Source organism: Euprymna scolopes, chromosome 17 (assembly GCF_053919585.1).
Source record: "Euprymna scolopes isolate OS-2025 chromosome 17, ASM5391958v1, whole genome shotgun sequence".
In the NCBI taxonomy this organism is placed as follows: domain Eukaryota; kingdom Metazoa; phylum Mollusca; class Cephalopoda; order Sepiida; family Sepiolidae; genus Euprymna; species Euprymna scolopes.
In genome coordinates this window covers 24,770,228-24,782,763 of record NC_136498.1, presented here as the reverse complement: position 1 = coordinate 24,782,763, position 12,536 = coordinate 24,770,228, and the positions used below count along the sequence as shown (strand labels likewise).

Sequence of the window (12,536 nt, the reverse complement as noted above, 5' to 3'; positions counted from 1 at the left end):
CAAAAGTAAAAACATAATGCTGTAGCACATGGTTTGATGTTCACCACCTTCCGAAAAGCCATGCTATTCGTCAAGAAAGGCTAAAAAAATCAAGGAAAAGAAGATAAAACCTGCCTCAGAACCGTATTTGTAGGGCACGGGAAAAAATCTGAGGGTTAAAAATAGATATCCATTTAATAAAGTATTTTTTAACTAAAAACTACAATAAAAACCGGATTATTGTGTATTTTAATGTTTTAAACATAAAGGGGCATTTTATACATTCTTTTCTAAAAAGTTACTAAATTAAATGCAAAAAATAGAAATGAAATTTTATCAACCCCTTACCCTATGTACGAAAGAATATAATAACTTGCTAGTGGGCGTTTATAATGGCTTAACATGTTCGCATTATGGAATCCTTATTTTTCTTTATAAAACAATTTTCTTTTTCTCTTGTCTTTATTCTTTAGATGCAGTATATGCATTGACGATGACTTCAAGACAGTGCAAAAATGCTCCAAGCAAATTCTGCTACATATGTGGCGAATTAACATTTGCTAAAGAAAGGCGCAGCATTACCAGCCATATCAAAAAATTGTACAAGGCGTACTTTCATTTTGATATAGGAGACCAAGACAAGTCATGGCCTCCTCATGCCTGTTGTCTTACATGTGTGAAAACATTGAGCGCATGGTATGCAAAAAAGAATGTTCACATGAAGTTTGGTGTGCCAATCATTTGGCGAGAGCAGAAAGATCATTCTAATGATTGCTATTTTTGTCAGCAAGATTATACGGGCTGTACAACAGCAAAAAAAAAAAAAGAAACACATTGTTTACCCAAATTTGCAATCAGCAATGCGCCTAGTTGAGCACTCAAAAGAATTACCTGTACCAAAACCCCCTGATCAGGAAATGTGGAGTTCAAGCAGTGGGGATGAACATTACAGTGATGAAATTTTCTAATTCAGAAAGCAATAATAAACCAATACTATTTTCTTAAGATGCTCTAAATGACTTATGCAGAGATCTTTATTTAACCGAAGACAAAAGTGAACTTCTTGTATCAAGGCTTAAAGAACGAAATCTTCTTAGAAAAGGTGTGAAAATAACATTGTACAGAAAACGTGCACAAAACTTGCATGTTTTGTTCACTTTGACGGATGATTTATGCTTCTGCAATGACATTGTTGGACTTTTTGAACAGCTGGAAATACAATATGATAACACCAACTGGCGACTTTCCTTACATGCATCCAAGGAAAGCATAAAAGCTGTTTTGCTTCACAATTGGAACACCCTGCCATCTGTTCCTATAGCTTACAGCACAGCCATGAAAGAATCATATAAAAATTTAAAAACAATTTTAGCAAGCATACGTTATGAAGTCCATAAATGGCATGTTTGTGCAGATTTCAAGGTTATAGCCATGCTCACTGGCCTTCAGCCAGGTTATACAAATTTTGTTGCTTCTTGTGCTTATGGGACTCTAGAGCAAGAGCTGAACCCTATGTACGCAAGCACTGGCCTGCTAGAGATGAAATTGAGCAAGGAAAACATAACATCAAACACAATCCACTTCTGCAAAGTGATAGAATCCATTTACCACCTTTGCATATTAAACTCGGTTTGTTCAAGCAGTTTGTGAAAGCACTAGACAAGGATTCATTGGCATTTACATATCTTGCAGAAAAGTTTCCTTCATTAAGTCGAGCTAAAATAAAAGAAGGTATCTTCATAGGTCCCAAAATTCGAAAAATTGTTCTTGATGAAACTTTTAACACACATCTCACGAGAAAAGAAAAATGTGCCTTTGAGACATTCAAGAAAGTTTGTGATAACTTCCTGGGAAAACATCGTTCAGAAGACTATGTGCAAGTTGTGAATGATCTATTGCATCATTTTCATGATATGGGATGTAACATGTCTCTAAAAGTTCATGTGCTCCATTCTCATTTGGATTTTTTTGCTGAGAATCTTGGCCATGTGATGAAGATGGGGAAAGGTTCCATCAAGATATTTCATTAATAGAAAAACGTTTTAAAGGAAAATGGAACGCTGGTATGTTGGCAGACTACTGCTGGAATTTAAAAAAGGATGATGACACTCGACACAAGAGAGTTAAGAGGACAAATGTTGTTTAAACTGGTGAATTCGGTGGGGTTTTTTTTCAAAACAATTAATAATAAAGTAGATGAAAATGGTACCTAATCCAGAGAAATAAATGTCAGATTTGGAATCAGCATACTTTTCTTACACCAAAACAGATCTTATATGTCTTGTACTTTTTTTTCAATTCAAATTTGTTGCACAGTGTTATTTAAGAGGATGGTTACACAAAAAAATTGTCTGCAATACTCAGAAATTATCATGTTATTGCCGGCTGGGTAGTAGTCCCGCAGTATTGTTTTCCGCCTACGGGTAGTTCTAGGAAAGAACTTTGCCAATGGGATTTTCGTTTAGTTTTAGGCACTAATAGAACGTAAGGGAAATTGTTGGGAGTTGTTTTAGCTTGACGACTGTTTATTGCGAACCTTTTATAAAAGAGGTATTTAGATAAAAAGGTCGATCGATCACCTGTCATTAAAATAACGGTAGAGGAATGAGAAATGAGAACAGGTACCCCCAATAGATTTTGCAGGGGAGTTCCTGTCCTGTCAATGACAGAAAGGGTAAGCTTTGCAGCTCCTGAACTCTTTCGACAGTACTCAAGGTGAAGGCGTGTTCGACATTTAAACGGATAGAAATCGCATTGAGAATGCTATTCGGCTTGCTTCCTAGTACTTATATAAAAAAATAGTACTTCCATGTTCTACGGTCGAGTTGTATACGACCACCCCCATAAGACAGGATTTGGCGTGTCTAACGATGTCGGTTTGTTAACATTTAGCAACACTGTCAAATGTATAGAGAAGCTTCAGGGAAACTAACACTCATCTTAATGTTAATCACAAAGTAAGCCTTGGCTTTATTTGTGAAAACCTCATCAGTTGGCAATCAAAATGTTATCCGTTAGTAGCTACATTCCATGAATGATGTTTCTTACATCGAGGTGAGAGATTGCTGTCTTTCGGGCTTGATGTTGTTATTTTTTTTTTAATTTTCTCTCTTTAAAGATTCTAGCGCTAGGTATGGGGTAACCAAACCAGCTGCCAATATTGCCCTGCTTTTTATTGAAACAAATCGAGAGCTCTTTAATATTCCCCTTATTCCCTTAAGTGCAATTATCTGGATGTCTTTTGAAGTTGGTTCTCCAGGAATATTAGTTATGTAAGACTCCCGGTTTTTCTTCATAAGCCCTGTGGCACCTACAATAACTGGTATGATTGATACCTCCCTAAGAGTCCAGTTTCTTTTCATATCATACAAGAGACCTTGATATTTAGTCTCTTCCTCCCTTTCAACTCTGTTCAGACCTCCATCATTAAAGATCCTCACTTCAACCAAGGTTGCAACTCGCTCTGACTTATTCCATATAACTATGTCAGGTTTCACGGCAGCATTTTCAAGGTAGGTGGCTGTAGGATTACATGGTCGTAATATATGGTATATAAGTCATTTCCAACTGTTCTTTCAGGTTGATGTTCCCAGGACTTGGTGCTGTACTGGTCACTTCTTTTTTTTTTTTTCATTTTTCTTCCTATGAAGATTGTAATGCTGGGTATAGGGCAGCTAAACCAGCTGTCAACATTGCCCCGCTTTTTATTGAAACCAACCGAGAGCTTTTTTTAGTATCCTCCCTGTTCCCTTAAGTGCAATTGTCTGGATCTCTTTTGCACTTGGTTCATTAGGAATATTAGTTAGGTATGACTTCAGTTATTTAGAGTGTGTATTATGGTGCGACGTTAAGTGTTCTTTTAATAAACATCATCATAAAATTGTAATTCAATTTATCGTGTAAATGCTAATATATAGGGACTAATGTAATACTATTAAAGGATGGTGCTTTCCTACTGAGTTTTACATTTCCTAACCAAATAGAAACATGTTGCTCGTTGACAAAAATAAATATGCATAACACATATCACTAAGATATAATATAATAACATGGGAAAATATCTTTTTAAAAAATATTTTGCATATTTCGATAAAGCATTAAATGTAAAAGACATTCGGAATTAGTTCAAAGCGGATTTGTTTTATATATTATTTATTTATTGGAATCCTTTGTGATGAAACTCGGTGAAACAACAACAATTATGAAGAGAATACAATATGAAGAAAATAAATAAATACATATACAACCTTGTTTTTTAACATATTTTTATAAGTATTTTGTTATGAAAATATTTTTATAAGTATTTTGTTATGAAAATGGTGTTAAGTGGACTTGCTGGTGTAAGAAAGAACAATCTAGTAATGTCAGTTAATTCCACTACACCAGTTTAAATTTAAAAAAAATGCCAACATATTTTTTGAATAATATTCTTACACTTCTTTTGATTCAAGGTTGTGTATTTTTGTAAATCTATATATCTATAAAAGTGAACGTGTCTGTGTGTCTGTCTGTGTGTCTATGTGTGTACATTTCCCTACGCAATAACTCTGTCAATTTAAGTCTACAGATTGGAAATTTGGTATACAGGGTACTGAGATTTGGGAAAATCTTTGTGATCAGTTTTTGGCAAGAAATTTGGTTGTTAACGGGTCGAAGTTCAACGATTTGACATTTAAGAACTCTGCCAAATTCCTCCGACAATTTTGGGTCTAAGCACTTGAAATTTTAGATATCCGTTCCGTGGACATGGATCTAACTTAATAACTTGATTTGACTCCAAAACAATAAATGTTAAGGTTTCATAATAGGGGTCAAAGTTTTAAAAAATTGACCGCTTTTTTTTGTGCTCAACATACACCCCAAACGTGCGGGCAACTCCGGGCTGAAATACTAGTAAGTATATAAGTATATAAATAAATAAATAAATAAATACTTCGGATAAAGACCGTTTCCCAGTGTCGTAATAACCTCCCACCGTCGACATACATACAGTAGTAATCCATTGTATCTTCAGACTTAATAGAAACCACGACTCAGCTCTTGAAATTGGTGATGTGTTGTCCAGTTTCCCGCCTTACAGCACTGTATTATTAATGCAAAACATTCATTGGCAATTATATATTCCGGGTGTACGTAAATGTTATTGTTAGCCATGAGCGTATTTGGAATTGTACAGATTTAATCATAAAATAATTGAATCATCAAAGATCGACCCGAACACGACAATTAACTGGATCAGATACCCTTGTTCAAGGCCTGTCTCTACCCAAACACCACTACTAAGACATCCACAATTATTCTAGTTCGAACTATTTTCAAACCACTCCAACTCTTCCCTCAACCGTTCTGGTGCCTAGTATGATATCTGCTCTGAGCGGGGTTTGCTGGTTTTCACCAAAAGGGGTAGGTTCTAAGCTAAATATAAACTACACAATGTTTTTGTTGTATATAATATGCTTTTTAGTATTACATAGAGACAAATAATACTTATCGTTTAATACTGTTAAAAAATAGGCGCTTACCGATATATTGGTTATTACAATATTGAGAGGTGACGGTGACGAGATGCCTCGGACTACGAGCTTGAAATTAAAAAAAAAAATTAACCACCTGAGATTAAAACGTTCTGGAAACAAGGCAAATCATTGCAGTTGAGATACGAGAACGCAACGGTGACATTTTTCACGCTCACAATTTATTCCAAGGTAAGCGTTGAATTTATATATATATATATATATATGTATATATATATATGTGTGTGTATGTGTGTATGTATATACATATGTGTGTGTGCGTGTATATATATATATATATATATATATATATATATATATATATATATATATATATATATATATATATCTTTATTACACCTGGCAACAGCTGTTTCATAGCTTTTACAAGATGACTGATCAGCTTGTATGATTTTTATTTCTTTTTATCGGATAAATATTGTCTAGAACGTATTACTCTTTATGAAGCAGCTGTTACGAGATAAAGTGTTCGTTTACACAACAGACACACATACCCTAACACCACCTCTCTCTCTGTCTCTGTCTCTGTCTCTGTCTGTCTGTCTCTCTCTCTCTCTCTCTCTCTCTCTCTCTCTCTCTCTCTATATATATATATATATATATATATATATATATATATATATATATATATGCTGTGATTTTATATATGGATATTAAATTATAATTGATTACTCTAAATATCTGATTATTATATATATATATATATATATATATATATATATATATATACATATATCTGGTAAACATGTTGTTATCTTACCGTTTATTTTTTCAGCATGTTAAAAGGATCAATTCTTGTTCAAGTCTTTAACGTGCTGAAAGCGATAAACAGGAAGGTGGGGGACATCTTGGAATTTAAAATGTAGATTTCTCATTGATTTATATATGCTCTGTAGTTATATTTAACATAGATCGAGCTTATTGGATAAAATTATTGGTATAAATAAAGATAAAAATTTAATTGAAAAAGCATATTATCTCATAAACACACACGCACACACACAAACGCAAACACACACACACACACGCACACACACACACACACACATATATATATATATATATATATGTTTAATCAATGATATTTCACTTTTTTATTCCTACAAATCTATTAATTTATGAAGCTTGATATAACTACCGAACATATAACAAAACTCTATATTCCAAATTTCAAGACATTTATTTATTTATTATCTTACCTTTTATTTACTTACGCATGTTGACATGCACAGTCCTTCACAGCACCTGTTTCGAAACACAAAATCATTCATATAATTATTATGTCAATTATTGAATTCATTTCGCCCTTAACTCATCAGAAGAAAAAGTACTTATCAATTTTAGAAGAACATAAAAACATGGCCATAAAATCCGAAAATTGTGAGGGAAGCTCAAACCATTTTTTCATTGTGTATACTAAAAAAAAAAAGGGGAAGCTCAAACCATTTTTTTAATTTTGTATATTATATATATATATATATATATATATATATATATATATATATATATATATATATATATATAAGAGCAAATAGTAAATAATACATGTTAAAACACTTTAAAAAGAGTTAAAACATATTTACTTTAAAAAGGAAACACTTAATAAATGGGTAGTTCTTAATACGCAGAGTTTCGAAGAAAAACTTTCCTTCTCATCAGAGGGTAGGAGTTAGCAAAATGTGGGATCGGATTTTGCTTGCAAAAGTATTTGATGAACCTGCAACTTACTTGATAACAAAAAGTGAAGCAGGGGAATTAGGGTGAAGAAAAAGGTGATTTCATATATATATATATATATATATATATATATATATATATATATATATATATATGTCGGTACATGTGTGGCATGTGTGTTGGTATGCATATATGCATATGCATTTAATAATCGAGAGACTGTTTGCTGTATCACAGTTTTTCAATGGGGATATCCTAGCACTTATCCATTGTCAGCGACCTGCAACTATCTAATTGATAGTAATTTGCTCTCATCACTCTCTTTATCGAAACCTTGACCATTACCCCCTCCCTCTCTCTCTCTCTCTCTCTCTCTCTCTTCCGTCCAGTCTTAAAATGAAGCTAAATATAATATCTTTATCAATGCAGAATTCATATTTATTAGTGATCCAATACTTTATTGATTATTATATCTTACCTAGTATATATTAGTGATTCCGAAAGTAAAAAAGAAAAATGTCTTGGGTGCCATCTGTGAGATAAGAAAACAAAATATGTAACTCTCGAGCCTGATTCTGTACCGTCTGAGCCACTAACAGATGGATATTAACACTCAAAAATATACCGACATTAACGTATAAATGTATATTTTGGCAGGCGTGGAGAAACTGTTTAAGATGACTTACGTCTGCCACGTTTAAAAGTAATCAATTTCAGACTTCTTAGCAGCTATTTACACTGGCTAGCAAACAAATTGAATTCGCTCCATAGGATTGACTTCCCTATATATCAAGGTTCAAGTTTTCATTCAACAAAAAAGATCGCCTAGCTTCGTATATATATATATATATATATATATATATATATATATATATATATATATATATATATATATATATATATATACATGTATATATACATGTAAATGTATGTATATATATATATGTATATATGTATATATGTATATATATATATATATATATATATATATATATATATATATATGTTTGTGTCATGTCCAGGAAACATACATCGAAAATTTAAAGTGTTTAGACCCAAAATTGGCGGAGGCGTATGGTAGAGTCTGTAATTGACAAGTCTTTTAACTTTGACTCCTTGACACCCAAATTTTCGCCCTGTCTGATTATTTATTATGTAAAATCTCAAATGTTTAGACACAAAATTGGCTGAATAGTTTGTTAGAAGGCGCAAAAGATAAAACCTGTTGAATTTGGACCCCCTTAGCAGCCAAATTCTCTGCTAAAACCGATTCAAACTTTGCCCTATGTCTGAATACATGTCATGTAAAATTTCAAAAGTTTAGACCAATATTTGGAGACTTCACAGGTAAAGTCTTTTTTAAAATTTGACTCCAATTTTGACACCTTAACATTTTTTTTTTTTTGCTCAAATCAAATGTTTGATCCATGTCCAATTAATCTACATCTAAATTTTCAAGTGGTTAAACCCAAAATTGGCGCAGGAGTTTGGTAAAGATGTCAAAGGTAAAATCCTTGATCTTTGACCCCCTGATATCCGAATTTGTGGCCGCAAACCAATTAAAAAGAGTGTTCTCAATACCCTTTATGTTAAACTCTCGAGTTTGTAGACTGAAAATTGACAGAGTAGTTTGGTAGGAAATGTAAACAGACAGACAGACACACACATAGACAATTTCACTTATATATAGGATGAAACACTAGTGTCTCTAGGTATTTAATTATTATAGTAAAAAAAATAATCATGACAGCCCCTTTAAGAAATTCATTTCCTATCGTTGAGCACTTTCAGTTGAATTAAAAGTCGGTCAATTTAGCTCTTATGCATAGATCATCGTATAACGATTAGATCACTGTCTGACTGACGTAATGAACATTTAAATTAAAATGTTTAAAATTCAACGCTATTTCACACGGTTAATGGTAGCCGAATGGATACGGTCTCCGCTAATAGAGCCAGAGATGTCGCGGGGTTCGAATCGTTCGGCTGGTGTTAATCGTGACACCCTGCACTGAAGAATCCCGAAAGGATGAAACACTAGTGTCTGTAGGTATTTAATTATTATAGTAAAAAAATAATTATATATATATATATATATAAAGAGATAGATAGATAGATATAATTACATGGCGACCCGATGTTGCTTGGAATTAAATGAGGATCAACGAAGGTTCCACGCTTCCAATATTTTCTTGTAGTCGAGATTGGTTAAACCCTCATTTTTCACTCAAATCGATTGATAACCTACTCAGATCAGGGACCCACTAAAGGGCAATGTGGGGAGTGTTGTATATGCCGTGACTTAGTACAAAATATATTGTAATCTATATTGCTATGTATAGTGCGTACTGTTATTTTTATAAAATTATTTCAGTTAGAATTACTTTAAAATGAAAAAAATAAAGTATTAGGGTTCAGTTGTGCTCTACACGGAAATAATCATTTCGAACGCTTCTCTTACTAAACGAATAGCCTATTGTTGAGTTTATAAATCGGACCTTCTTGCCTGTGCAATGTTAAAACTTCTCAAATGGACTTGTTTTGTTTTGCTCCAAATGGGAATGTTCTTTTTTTTTTAATCGTATATTTTCGGTCACCGATATTAGATACTTATGTGAGAAAAACAAACTAATAACACTGACAGACAAAAATATCGGGCCAATCCTTTCGGGTTCGATAGGAAACGAACTCACACACGCACAGACAAAGTGCTTTTGTATATATATATATATATATATATATATATATATATATATATATATATATATATATATATACAATTATGTATGTGTGTGTGTGCGTCTGTGTGTGTGTGTAAGAGGGAGAAGGAAGGATTGGTGGGTGTGGGAACAATTTTTTATCACGTCTCCAGTCAAAAAAAGTGTTCAACTTATGATCCGCGTAATGCGTTTATTGGAGCATGCATTTTCTTTTAATGTTATGGAAACTTGAGCGTGATATTCGTAGGGCGTGTGTGCGTACGTATTAGCGTGATCGTACGTATTTGAACTACAAAATGAGTGTGCGCACATCAGGTACACAGATTGAGGAGAACATGTAATTTTATTGAGTTAATGTTCCCAGTGTCTTTAAGTATAAATTGTGTGGTTATTTGACACACCCCCTCTTTCTTTCTCTTTCTGTATCTCTCTCTCTTTCTCTCTCTCTCTCACACACACACATATATGCATATATATATGTACATACATACATATATAAGTAAATATATGAATTTACAATGGAAAAGAATGAAAAATACTAGATGATTCATGTGTTTTATTGAAAGGAGTATTTTCAAATGTGAAGGATATCTCTTAAGCTTCCAGTTATTGTTACCTTATTCTATTTATTTAATTCGTAAATTAGTTCATCAGGAGAGGATATGCATTGTTTCGGGGCCAACCTCTGCACATCAATTTTTGTGTATTCTCTACTCATTAACTAACATTACATTGAACCTGAACTATAGTATCCCACATAAAAAGCAGCCTAAAATTAAATTACGAATGGAGTAATTGCAATACTGACAAAACGATCCATATTTCTATCCTGAATATCTGACACTAACTGAAAGCTAAATGGGTATATTTCACATTTTAAAAAAGTTGTTTGAATTGAAATTAGTGAACAAACGAATTAACGAGCATGTGGTTTCTTCCTTTCAATGTTTAATTCATATCATCTGATTTTGTAATATTTTTATTATCATAGATATACATAGTTGAAGTTTTACGTATTAGAACAATCGAAAAATGCAGTAATTGCAGTTATATTTACCATGTTTACTTACATGAAGAAATGCAGCTTAAATACACAATACATACGCATACTCCTTTCTGTGTGTTTTTTGTATATTGATAGTGACCCCTTTTTTAGTCGAGTGCAAGCGAATCTATAAGTCACTCCGTCGGTCGGTTGGTTGGTCGGTCTGTCCGTAACACTTTTGTGTTTGGCCTTTTTGGTTAAGATCAAAGGTCTGTTGTTAATACATTTTTAAGCTTTTCTTGGCCATTTGGCCAACATCAAAGTGTAGTATCTGTTCTTACTACATGCTGTACTTATTGTAATATAAAGTGGGGGATCAATTTAATGTAAAATGATCACCCACTTTACAACCAGTCAGACTCAAAGCCATTCAAGTCATTCTCCAGATAATTCAAGTTGTTTTTGAAGGATTCCAATTATTTTTTAAGCATTCAAGTCAGTCTTAAGGTCACTCAATTCATCCTTAAGTCCATTAAAGCCATTCTAAGTCATTTACTTTTTTATTTATTAGAGTCATTTCAGTCCATTTTTCGATCATTTTAGTTTATCTTTAAGAATTTCATGTCAATCCTACATTCACGAATTCATTCATTACACGAGAGCATGCGACTAATGGATATCGGTCTTTTTTCTATTTATCAAAAAGAAAGTACAACTTTGTTATATATTATTCGTGGAATTGCATTCATCTGCAAAAGATCTACCTAATTTGCATATTCTTTGAAACATTTATTTTAATTAATTCCTTACTATTTTTTCGGTCTCCTTATGGGATGATCACCTTTAGTATACTATTACGTGTAATTATATGCATGCAAATATTCTACATGATTTATACTTGCGTAATATTTGCGTAAAATGTTTACAGTAAGCACAAACATTTTACTATATATATTTATGCATGCATATATATATATATATATATATATATATATATATATATATTGTTGTAAAGATTTTGCCTACCAAAATTAGTTTTTTGGTCTACAGACATGAGACTTAATATATAAAAACCCAAGCAAAACTTCATATTTGAGTTTTACCCGGGAAAAATCGGTGCAAAAGTGTAAAACTTACAGAAATGAAATTTGCTAGTTGAAGATCGATCTACGGCATTACGAATATGCATGCGTAACGTAATCGGTACTCGTTTATGTTTTAATTCTTCTCCTTGAAGCAAACACATCTTCATGGCTCAGGCATTAACATCAAAGGAAAACGTAAATCGTAAGCTAAACTTTTGTGGTTTGGGTTGTCGGTGGTGGCACACGAACCATTTTTTTCGTACGCTTTTTAAATGATTACTATGTATTGGGTTCAATATAATATGATAATAAATACGAACCCTGCATTAATTAAAATATCATATTTAAGCGTGTTTTACAACCACCAGGAAATTCCGACTAGTCTTTAGTATATATATATATATATATATATATATATATATATATATATATATATATATATATATATACTAGAATAAAATTATCTAATAATCAACTGGTATGGAAACCTATGATTATAAGTCTTACAAGATATTACTGGCAGTAATATTCTATAAGTACTATCCCACCTAAATAA

The 12,536-nt window shown here is 32.6% G+C and overlaps 1 long non-coding RNA gene across 1 annotated transcript in view; it reads right to left on the bottom strand.

Annotated features, from left to right (window-relative positions):
- The window catches only part of LOC145297073 (uncharacterized), a 44,231-nt gene that overhangs the window by 17,106 nt on the left and 14,589 nt on the right, over nucleotides 1-12,536 (bottom strand). The window contains exon 2 of the long non-coding RNA XR_013870099.1: nucleotides 6,713-6,758. This is a non-coding gene — a long non-coding RNA (uncharacterized LOC145297073). The remainder of the gene's footprint in view (nucleotides 1-6,712; nucleotides 6,759-12,536) is intronic.